Consider the following 12,197-nt stretch of genomic DNA (forward strand, 5'->3'; position numbering starts at 1 on the left):
GCCCTCGCACGGGTGTCTCGCACCCGCCACCAGCGGGTGGGCCTGGGGGCAGACTGTCCTGGGGCCCTGTCAGAGCAACCGGGAGACGCCTGCACCCGGAAAGGGCCTCGCGCGGGCAGGCCGTGGATCAGGACGGAGCTCCGGGCACCGAGCCGCCTGCCAACGGGAGACGCGAGCCCCCGGGCAGGTCGGGGCGCGCTGTGGCCAGGCCCAGCCCGCACGCGCGGAGGGGGCGGCGCGAGGGGCGCCGTCCGCGGGCCCGGCCTTTCCGGGCTCCAGGGCCACCCGAGCCCGCCGGCCGAACGTGGACTTGGAGCGCCGACGCGCCACGGACCAGACGGGAGGCGCTTCCGGACGCGAAAGCGGAAGCGCAACCTCACGGGGTCGTAGCTATGGAGACGCTGTGGGCGGGCGCCGACCGGTGCCGCGCAGGCGGAAGTGCCGTGGCCGGGCGGCCTTGGAGGTAAAGGCGGGGGAAGCGGGGGTCGCGGGGGGACACGAGGGAGCCCCCGCGCCGCCTCCTGTGTCCTCGGCCGTGCCGGGACAGCCTCACCAGCCTCTGTTGCAGGAGCCCCCGGACGGCGAGATCCCAGGTAGGGCCGGCGGCCCCTCCGGCTGGGCCCGGCGGCGGGGGGCGCGGCGGGAGTCCGGCGCCGGGCCGGGGTGGGGGCGCTTGGTTCCGGGCCGTGGGCTCGCGCGTCACCCCCCGCGCCTTTCAGCTGGACACGTGCCCGAGGAAGAGCTGATGCGGTTTGCCCAGAAGCAGCTGCCGCCCCTACGGAAGGCTGAGTCGAGACGTGCGGGAGCGGGTTCGCACTAGGCTCGGCACGGTTCAAAACCCGGGTAGTTTCGTTTGTTTCATCTAGAATCGGTTCGTCTCTGAACATTCTGATGATTTCTCTGTGTCACCTAAAAACCATACCTGACCTGCAGTTAGCTTTGTATTGGTAAACTTAAGGGGATTTGCACAGCCCGCCCGTGGTGGGCAGGGCAGGGCTCGGCACATCCTTTAGACAGTGGTCCCGGCGCCCTTGTTCTCCTGGTCATGACTGGTGCGGCCTTGGGACCCCAGCAGAGCAGGACGGCGTGTAGCCAGCACCGCCTCCTCATCCTTCACCCCTGCACGTGCAACCACGGCCTGGCTTACCAGGAACTGCTACAAGCCCGGCGCTCCCCACCTTCCCCACACCGCCACATCTTCCTAAGTATTTTTCCCCTTTGTTTGGATTATATGTTCTTGTCAGTACGATGGTTTTTTTTCCCCCCTAGAGTAAGTAGAAATGTTAGCAATACAAGGTCATTAGCCTAAAGAAATAAAGAGGCCTAAAATAAAACATTTCTACTCTTCGGGCCAGAGCGATAGTACTGTGGGTAGGGCATTTTCCTTGCACGCAGCTGATCCCAGTTCAATCCTCGGTATCCCATATGGTCCTTCAAGCACTGCCAGGAATAATTCCTGAGTGCAGAGCCAGGAGTACCCCTGAGCATCTCTGGGTATGATGCCAAAAAAAAAAAAAATCTACTCTTGGAATTTTAAGTATATTTAGTTGCTCAAGTTGATTTTATTCAGTTTCCCTTTATTATATCAAAAGTGATTTTACAATATGTAACTTTGTTATACTGGTTTAATGTTCCTAGGAGTTTGTTTTTAAGTAAACTAAGATTTATATGTACTGTCATGCCTTTTTGGGCTGAAGCGATAGCACAATGGATGGGGCGTTTGCCCTGCACGTGGCTGACCCAGGTTTGATTCCTTCGTCCCTCTTGGAGACCCGGCAAGCTACCGAGAGTATCCCGCCTGCACGGCAGAGCCTGGCAAGCTACCTGTGACATATTTGATATGCCATAAAAAGCAGTTGCAACAATTCTCCCAATGGAGACGTTACTGGTGCCCATTCGAGCAAATCGGTGAACAGCAGGACAGCAGTGCTAGAACAGTGCATATAAAAAAAGGGACTTAAGTATGCTTCTTTAGTGTACATGGGTGATCTTTTTTATTTCCAGTGACTTATCAGTTATTAACCAACTAGTTTATAGGTCAAGACTTACTTTTTACCAGAAAAGTATCATAATTGTGTTTTGGGAGTTGGATCATTCTGTAATAATTTATTTGGAAAGGAGTGCTAAGATCTAGACCTAGACATAAATTGGACACAAAGATTGGCATTTATCTTTACTGTGAGTTAGGTTGTTGCTTTATAGAGTAAAAAAGTTACTTATAACTGAAATCGTAGTGTCTGAGGTTTGCTTAAAAAAATACAGCATGGGTAAGAAAAGGAAGAGGAAGTTAATATTTAAGTTTGATGTTCAACATCAGCTATACAATAGTTGCTATGATGAGTAGAGATAGACTCATACTGTTCTCTCTACTTTTTATCTGTTGATTGATGTTTTCCATAGTAAAACAGGAATTAAGAAAATAATACTGGGTACAGGAAATAGTATAGAGGTTAGCGGAAGTACTTGGGGTACTGTTGGGGTCTCCTGAATATTCCCAGTATGGCAGGGCTAAGCTGCTTTGCATCCTTGGCCTGGTGTACTAAACCCCTGGCCCATCTGGTGGGGATCCCTGTTTGGGAGGCCCTCCCCAAATTAATAAGGAAACAAAAGCTAATTCTGGGTAAAAATACTTTCTCAAGCATGGGGTGATTGCACAACTGGTTAAAGCACGAGTTCCAGATTTGATCCTCTGAGTACCACAGTACTCCAGCGCTACCTGGTGTAGTACAAAAACAAATGTAATGACCTTTCTCAGAACATATGCTTATTAGGTATATTTTATAGTGAGTTTTTTTCAAAGACGATTATCATTTAGAAATTCCTTCATTTCTGAACTGATTTTTTGTTGTTGTTTGTTTTTTAGAATTAGAGAAAGAAATTGAAGAATTTAAGTCAAAGCCTATTGGAGGTTCTGATGATATTATTAAGGTATTGAAACAGATATTAATACTGCTTTTTAATTTTTATATGCTTAAGGGGAAAGACTGATGATAAGCCACATTTCCTGAGTGCTGTTACCCTGTCAGAGTGCTATAGGACTTACTTTCCCTATTTACCCATTTCCCCCTGCTCTTGGTTAAAGTTTTTACCTTCTGTTTAATATAAAAAGAGGGCTAAACGACCAATAGGCTCTCTGTATGCCATGGATATTCTCTTCTTTTCATCCCACATACTGGATCGTTACAGTTTTTCCCTCATTTTATTTCCTCTTCTTAGAAAACCCAGTCAGTACTCTGGACTGAGGTAATTATCAGATTATCTTTGGATGTATAGCCCTGGGCATTAGTACTGATCAAAATCTCATAGATGTTGGGGGAATTAGAAAGACTCTTCACACAGTTCTCTCTCTTTATTCATACCCAGCATGACCAAATCTGCTTCTGTAGACATTCACTGATAGTGCTAATTTTTAGGATTCTTGATTTTTGAGATACCTCAACTCTCTTATTTCATGCATCCTACTATACTCTCCTGTTTCCTTAACTTTTATGTTGGATGCCTCATTTTTTACTCCCAAACTGGACTCACTAGCACTGTATGCTACTCCCAGATAATAGTACTATTGTTGTAATGTTTCCTTTTTAAGAACCTGAGTTTCTTATTTCTTATATGCCCTTATTACTAACAGTACTTTTTCCTATCTCATTTGGCCTGACTCTTTTCCTTTTTATTTTGTTTCTTTGGTTGGAGTAGGGCCTCCAAAGTGGTGCTAGGTGCCACTCCAGGCAGTTCTCTGAGGACCCATGAATGTGGCACTGCCTGTGCTAACCAGGGCCAGAGATTAGCAGTGCTGAGTGTCTCCACGACCATATGCAGCAATGCTTAGGGTAGAATGGAGTTTAGGAACCGTGTACTAGGGACCAGACCTGGTCAGCTGCAGCAAGGTGTGTACCAAATTGCTCAACTCTCCAGCTTTGGCCTGAACTTTAAACTTTCCTTTGTTTTTCGAAGCTGTGAAGTCATGTTTTTCTTTTCCATATTTATAATTGAAGTCTTACCATATATTTTTAAGTGGGTCACAGTTTGTGAACTGTAGTACTTTTCGGGAGTACAACAAGGTGTTTTTGACTCCTTTGCATATCATGCACTATCATTTCATGATTCAGCTGTTGGGGAGGGAAGAGGACAGACCTGACTGTGCTCAGGGATCACTCATGGCGGTACTTGGGGACCCTATATGTGCCAGGGATCAATCCTAGGTTGGCTGTGTACAGAACACACCTTACCTGCTCTTCTAGCTCTCCAGCCCAAACAGTATATATTTTATATCAGAACATGAAAGGTCTGCCCGAATACTTTTGGATTCAGAATAAACTGATTCATTTAAGTATTACTGAATTTATAGTGATTTTCTTAGTTTTATTGGCAAATGTGTGTTTATTTAATTAGCGACAGTCGAAATATTTGGTAGTTAACAGTACTGAGTCTGGAGTCAGGCTATCATATACAAATCTTCATAGTCTTAGTCACTCGCTAGCTGTGTGATGGCCATAATGTATTACTTATGTTTATTGATTTTGGGCAACACCTAGCTGTGCTCAGGACTTACTCCTGGATCTCTGCTCCTGGCTGGCTCAGAGTACCATATGGCATGCTAGAAGTTGAACCCAGGTCAGCTGCGTGCAAGGCAAATGCTCTAACCACTATGCTATCTTTCTGGCCTGTTGTTCCTTGATATTTGTCTTCATCTGCTGACTGAGATTCTTTATCTGATGACTGAGATAATATGCTTATCAGGGTAATTGTGATTATCATTTTGGTTGAGGGGGTATTCTGAGTGAAAGAGTTACATTATGAGTTAATAAATTGTATAGCACTTAGTACTGGATCTGTCACATCAGTGCTTAATCTTTATGATTAATAGCTCCATATATTGTAGGAAGTATTTTATGCATGTAACCACACTAAACGGAAGTTTCATATTTAAAAAAATTTTTTATTAGGGCTGGAGTAATAGATGGTACAGCAGGGAGGGCACTTGCCTTACACACAGCCGACCCGGGTTCCATCCCAAGCATTCTATATCGTCCCCGAAACATTGCCAGGAGTAATTGCTGAGTGCAGAGCCAGGAGTAAGCCTCAGCATCGCTGGGTGTGACTCAAAAAGCCATAAATAAATAAATAAATATAAATTCTCTTAAAAAATGTATTTAGACATCATGATTTACAGTATTATTAGGAGTTTTAGACTGACAGTATTCTAACACTGAATTCCCCCCCCCCGCCGGATTGTTAGCATTCCTCTTCAAAGACCCAAAAAATTTTTACCTATATACCCACTCCTCCTTTTATACCTTTTAAAAAATTATTACCATTAAGACACGTGTAGATAGTAGCTTGTTTTTATGATTTTGATCATCATATTTACCACCAAATCTATGCCACCAAAGTGCCTGGTATAGATATGCCTTCTCTTTCTCCCTCCTCTCTCTTTCTCCCCTTTTTAGATATTCTCATTCTGCAAATCTAGGAACAAGAGTTTGTCCATATTGATATGTTCCATTCCTTTGTCATGCTGTTTTCTATACCACACATAAGTGAAAACATCTGGCATGTCCTTTTCCCAGATTTACTTCACTTAATATGTTAAAGTCCAGTTCCATCCAAGTTGCAGCAAACCGTATGATTTCATCTTTCCTTTTAAATGCCTATTATTACATTTTGTATATAACTGCTGAATTCATTTGTCTATCAGACATTTGAGTTGTTTTTGTGCCCTGGCTATTGTGCTAGTTGCTGCAATAGACATTGGTGTGCCTATATCCTCTTGATCCTTTTTTCTTTTCTTTTTGGGTCACACCCAGCGATGCACAGGGGTTACTCCTGGATCTGCACTCAAGAATTACCCTTGGCGGTGCTCAGGGGACCGACCATATCGGCTGCTGGGATTCGAACCCGGGTTGGCCTTGTGCAAGGCAAACGCCTGTGCTATCACTCCAGCCCTTCTTGATCCATTTTGACTCAACTTTCGTGAGTCCTAGGAAATACGTGGATTTTTCTCTTTTTTTTTTTCTTTTTGTTTTTGTTTTTGCATTTGTTTAACCTGTTTTCCCAGCACTGTTGAATAGATCTTTTGTTAATCAATACATTAACACAGTTTCTTTGTTAATCATAGATTGCCAAGTTTTTCTCTGGGTTTTCAGTTCTAATTCACTGGTCTACCCATTGTCTATCCTTAATCTAGTTATTGCCCATAGTTCAGACAGACCATCCTTACTGGAGCCCATGCTGTTTTGATTAATATAACTTTAAAGTATAGCCTCAAGCCAGGAAATGGGATTCGCCACAAATTCTTTGCTCTTAGAATGGCTTTGGCTATTTGGGATATTTTGTGATTCCATACAAATTTTAATAGTGATTGGTGCCAAAAATAGTAACAATAAGTAAGTCTCTCAGTGAGAGACGTTACTGGTGCCCACTCAAACAAATCGATGAGCAACGGGATGACAGTGATTGTTGTAAGTCCTTAAATAATCTTATTTGAATTTTGATAGGGATTGTATTGAATATATATACTGTTCTCAGTGGATGGTCATTTTGGCAGTGTGGATTCTTCCAATCTAAGAATATCAGTATTTTTCCATTTCCAGGTGATCTTTTCTGTATCTTTCATGAATGGTTTATAGTTTTATCTTCTGTTAATACAAAGTACTTGATGTGTTTGACACTAACATGTTGATGGTGTCACTGGCATGTACTTTGAGTGGCTCACACTTGGATGTGGCTTTACACACATTTCAGTGGCAGCATCAGTACATTTGAAGAAGTGATCTTTTTTCTTTCTTTTCTAGCCCATTATACATGCATAGGACCGCACTCATAATTTTTGTATATTGATTTTATATAGTATGTAATTTTGTTGTACTGGTTTAATGTTTCTAGGAATTTGTTTTTAAATAAACTAAGGTCTGTGTGTATTATCATGCCTTCTTGGGATGGAGTGATAGCACAACGGATAGGGTGTTTGCCTTGCATGCAGCTGACCCAGATTCCTTCGTCCCTCTTGGAGAGCCTGGCAAGCTACCGAGAGTATCCCGCCTGCACAGCAGAGCCTGGCAAGCTACCTGTGGCGTATTCGATATGCCAAAGTCACAGGAAGTCTCCCAATGGAGACATTACTGGTGCCCGCTTGAGCAAATTGATGAACAACAGGACAACAGTGCTACAGTGCTACTTGAATATGTTTAGTTCCTTTTTCTTGCCTATTTGCTGTGGTTACAACTGCCAGTGCTATATTGATTCTTAGTGGAAATAGTGGACTGTAAAAAATCACAAGGGCATCATGCGTGGGAGGGGAAGACAAGATGATGCATCGTGTCGTTCTGTTGTCGTGTCGTTCTGTTGTCTGTTGTTCATGGACACTCGGGGCAGCTCTTTCTTGCACGCGCCACTCGCATTCGCATGCACCACTCGCATTCGGTGTTCTCGAGCCGCTGTGTATGGACCAGATCCCTGTGTATGGACCAGATCGGGACAGCTCCTCCTTGTGCTCTGCTTCTGTGTGTGCCACTGTGCTCTCTTCTGTCTGTCTCTCTGTCTCTGTAGTCTCTCCTCTGGTCTCTTCCGACCTCTCTCTGTCTCTGCTTCTGTGTCTTCTCTGTTCTCCCGTGTCCTCTCATGTGTCTCCTCTATCTCTTCTGTCTTCTGTCTCCCCCAGTGCCCCCCAGTCTTAGTTTATATAGCATATTACATAGGGTGGTGACACAAAGGTGGGTTGAACATTAACAAATCAACAAAGAAGGGTAAGACCATTTCTCGAGGAAGGTTAACAAAATCTCATTTAAGGATTTTGATAAGATTACTAGGACATCCGCTCAAGGGTGGGGTCCAAACTTCAAGGGTGTGTTAGGGGGTGTCCCTTTTTTCCTTCCTCAGCTAGTAATCTGCTTAGTTACAGTAAATTTACTTCTAATATTTTTTAGCAATGTTATTCTGTATAAGCACAGTAAGATATATAAACTTAAAGTTTGGTTCTTTCTGAGGACATCTCACTATGTATTTCAGACCTCAGTCCTCAGACCAGGTTAGTCTTTCTATTTTTTTTTTTTTTTTTTTTTTTACCAGGATGAAAAACCAGCTTTAATATCAAGGTATAAAGCAAAGCCATGATCAACATACCTCATTTATCCTGGTCAAATGCATATTTTTGAAACTTTTAAATGCTAACATAAATAAATATTTACCAAAATGTGCACTCACAGAGTGAACTTTTATTTACAATACACAATTTATAATCTATTGTATTTGATTAGTTCAAGTGAAGAACATTATACTTTTTGCTTTAATAACAGTGGGACACAAAACAATTTCTCAGGTAGTCAATGTGTGAAATGTGTCCCAGTATTTATATTTTCTATTAAAGGCAGTACTATATGCCATTAGACAATACATTCTTTTAACTAGATCAAAGGGAAAAAAGCAGCAAATGAAAAATGTTTCAAATGTTCACACATATTTTTGGCATCCTGGATCCTTGAACGTGGTGAACTAAATCAAATTCCAGGTTTTTATGCTTTATATACTGTCCAGGTTCAGATTCTGGAACACGCAGATGCCACTTCTCTTCTAACAAGTCACCTTCTGAGAAAAGCTGTAAGGCTATGGTGAATTCCATCAGGAACACACAAAGAGAGTTAACAGACCTACCTTTAAAGCCAATTGTCCTTTAATTATCTAAAGGCCAGTATATGAAAAAAATCTCAAGGCATGATGTAATCATTACTACTGATACAGAGTACAATTAAATCTTTCCTTATGTTACAATAATACATAGGTTAGAAGTTGCCAAATTACAAAAAAGTGGGGTAGAGAAAAACAGCAAAAATTTTGAATTTGGACCAACACCAAATTAAAATAAATGAATTTTAATGTAAGTAAAAGAAAATTTAAATGGCGGAGGAACAGATTCTAAATGCAACAAAGAACATCAACATAAAAAAAAAAACAACCCTTACATATAACTGAAAAATGACTCTAGATGAAGGGTCAAATCTAGAACCTGTTTTCTACAATAGCAGTTAGATGAACATAATATTCTAGTTTTAATACTATGAAAGGAACCCCAGCAGGGTCCTAGTCTCGTTACTTTTGGATCATGACAGCGTTTGTCTATGATCATGCTCTCAACTTATAGTTGAGTATTCTGGTGCTTTGGCCTGGCCCATTTCGATGCCAGGGTAGCTCACAGCTTGCCCTGGGTCCATTCTGTCCCTCCTTGGGACCCTGCTTTGGGGTCTTAGGAACTAAGGGCAACTGAGTTAAGAAAGCAGATGCCCGAGAGTAAATATTATTGGAGTCAGTTAGCTCCTAAGTTACAAAGCATATTATTAACTTTTTCTTCCTGTGTCCATACAGAAAGGCCATTGCTCTAAGGTAAACTAAGTTCCCTGCAGCAAGGTTAAAAGTACAAACCCCATGTTCTCCTACAGTGGACAACCTTGCTTTGCATGCTTTCATGGTTTTTACCATTGAGACTAACATTGATTGTTAGTTTGTTTTAGAGAGCTGTTAGTAACTTCAGGAAGGCTTCTTCTATATTTATTTTATTGAATGTCTTCTAAAAATCATGAGTGATGGATTTATTTTTATCTTTTTGTGTGTTGATATACTGTATTTAATTGACTTAAACACATTGAACCATACTTGCATTTATGAAATCATGAATTTAACTTGATTGTGGCGCATGATTCTTTGGATGCTCTTTTTTTTGGGGGGGTCACACCCAGCGATGCTCAAGGATTGCTCCTGGCTCTGTGCTCAGGAATTACTCTAAGCGGTGCTTAGGGGACCATTTGGGGTGCCTGGGATCAAATCCGGGTCGTCCACGTGCAAGGCAAACGCCCTACCCACTCACTGTACTATAGCTTGGGCCCCTTGATAAGTTTTTGAACACTATTCACTCAGATTTTGTCTAGGATTTTTTGTTTGTTTATTGTTTTTGGTGAGTAGTACTTGGGCCATACCTGGTAATACTTCTGGCATACTTCTAGCTCTGTGTCCAGGCATCACTCCTGGTGATAGTTGGGGGATCATATGGAGTACCAGAGATCAAACCAGAGTCAGCTGCCTGCAAAGAAAACACCTTACTGTCTCTTCAGCCCCTGTTGAGAATTTTTGCATTGTTTTTCAGACCAGGGATATTAATCTAAAATACTCTTTTTTAGTATTATCTATCTGCTCTTGTAATTTGTGTGATGTTGGCATCATTGAAGCTGTTAGGAAGGATTCATGTTCAATATTTAGAAAGAGCTTGAGTATAAAAGTGGTAGTAGATCTTTGAAGGTTTGACTAGAACTCCACCAGAGAATATGTCTGGACTAGGCATTTTGTTCTTGAGATTTTTAATTATTGTTCCAGTTTCTTTGCTTGTATTGGTTTATCATATTTTCTACCCCTCTTTCATAGAACCGTGGGAGGTTATGAGTTCTGAGAATTCATCCATTCTGAGAATTCATCTCAACTTCAGGCATAGAGTTGTTTTTATGTTTCTAAGAGGTCTATTATAATTTTTCTTTTCTTGCTGATTGGATTTAATTGGGTGTTATCTCTTTTTATCCTCAGCAATTGAGCAAGGTCTTAAAGAATCAGCTCTTGGTTTCATTGACACTTTGTTGTTGTTGCTTTTCTAAATTTTTTATATAATGTGTTTTTGCTAAGTTTGGTATTTGTTTATTACTTTTCTTTATCTTGAAGATGTGTTTAATTGTTAATTTGAGATTTTTCCTTCCTGAGTAGGCCTATACTGCTCTGTTTCCCTCTTAGTATTACTTTCTGCTGTATCCCTGTTAATTTATTTCACATCATCATTTCATTTGATCCAATCATTAACTTGAAACATTTTGTTCGGATTCCAACTGTTGGAACCGTTCCCTGTCTCCTTCCTTTTTTTTTTTTTTTTTTCTCTTTTTGGGTCACACCTGGCTATGCTCAGGAGTACTCTGGCCCTGCACTCAGAAATTACTCCTGGTGGTGATCCGGGAACCATATGGGATGCTGGGAATCGAACCCAGGTCGGCTGTGTGCAAGGCAAATGCCTTGCTTCTGTGTTATTGCTCCAGTCCTTCCTGTCTCTTTTATGGTTAATTTTTGCTATCAATATCATCCTGTTGAACCTCAATTTGCTCAAGCAGGCCCAGTAACGTCTCCATTTGTCCTAGCGCTGAGATTTTAGCAGCCTCTCTTTACTCGTCCTTCGCAAAGGTGCCACATTAGAGGCTCTTTCAGGGTCAGGAGAATGAGACCCATCATTGTTACTGTATTTGGCACATGAATACACCACGGGGAGCTTGCCAGGCTCTCCCATGCGGCCAGGCAGGTTAATTTTACCTTTAAAATTTTTACCTCTCATGGTTCTGGAGCGATAGCACAGTGGGTAGGGTGTTTTGCTTTGCACGTGGCCGACCTGGGTTTGATTCCCAACATCCTGTATGGTCCCCTGAGCACCACCAGGAGGAATTCCTGAGTTAAGAACTAGGAACAACCCCTGAGCATTGCCAGGTATGACCAAAAAAGCTAATAAAGATTATAAAAATTATAACGTTTTTACCTCGTATTTGCCCCAAAGACTAAAGATAGGGACATTGTGGCTTTGGTTTCCCTGCCCCTAACTTTCAGCTTGACCCTTGATTTGCTTATAAGCAAGTGGGAGTAGTACACTCTGAGAAACAGCCCAAGAGGGGATTTTATTTTCCATCTGTTGTGTCCTTATCTGTAGTTAACTCTTTTTTGGGGCGGGGGGGGGGGGTGGGGGGAGGTCACACCCGGCGATGCACAGGGTTTACTCCTGGCTCTGCACTCAGGAATTACCCCTAGCAATGCTCAGGGGACCATATGGGATGCTGGGAATTGAATCCAGATCAGCCCAAACGCCCTACCCGCTGTGCTATTGCTCCAGCCCCTGTAGTTAACTCTTATTTTCCCTGTTCTTTTCCTGTAACAAATCCTTGCAGACAAGATGGCTGTATTTAGGATGAATTTGCCATCTTCCAAATTCCATTGTATTATCAATAAAACTCTCAGCCAGCTTTAAAAAAAAAGTACTAGGGGCCAGAGAGAGTACAATGGGTAGGGTACTTGGCCTTGCACACAGTCTACCCAGGTGTGGTCCCCCAATCCCATATGGACTCTCAGGTACCACCAAGAATAATTCCTGAGTATAGAACCAGTAGTAACCCCTAAGCATAACCAAGTGATGCCCC

The 12,197-nt window shown here is 42.5% G+C and overlaps 1 protein-coding gene across 1 annotated transcript in view; it reads left to right on the plus strand.

Annotated features, from left to right (window-relative positions):
- Positions 1-393: 393 nt before the first annotated feature.
- The window catches only part of GCC2 (GRIP and coiled-coil domain containing 2), a 61,400-nt gene continuing 49,596 nt past the window's right edge, over positions 394-12,197 (plus strand). Inside the window, 2 exon segments of the mRNA XM_055132445.1 lie at positions 394-593; positions 2,864-2,928. The gene's annotated coding sequence lies outside the window, so the exon portion shown is untranslated.

The sequence above is a fragment of the Sorex araneus genome, chromosome 1 (assembly GCF_027595985.1).
Source record: "Sorex araneus isolate mSorAra2 chromosome 1, mSorAra2.pri, whole genome shotgun sequence".
Classification (NCBI taxonomy): Eukaryota; Metazoa; Chordata; class Mammalia; order Eulipotyphla; family Soricidae; genus Sorex; species Sorex araneus.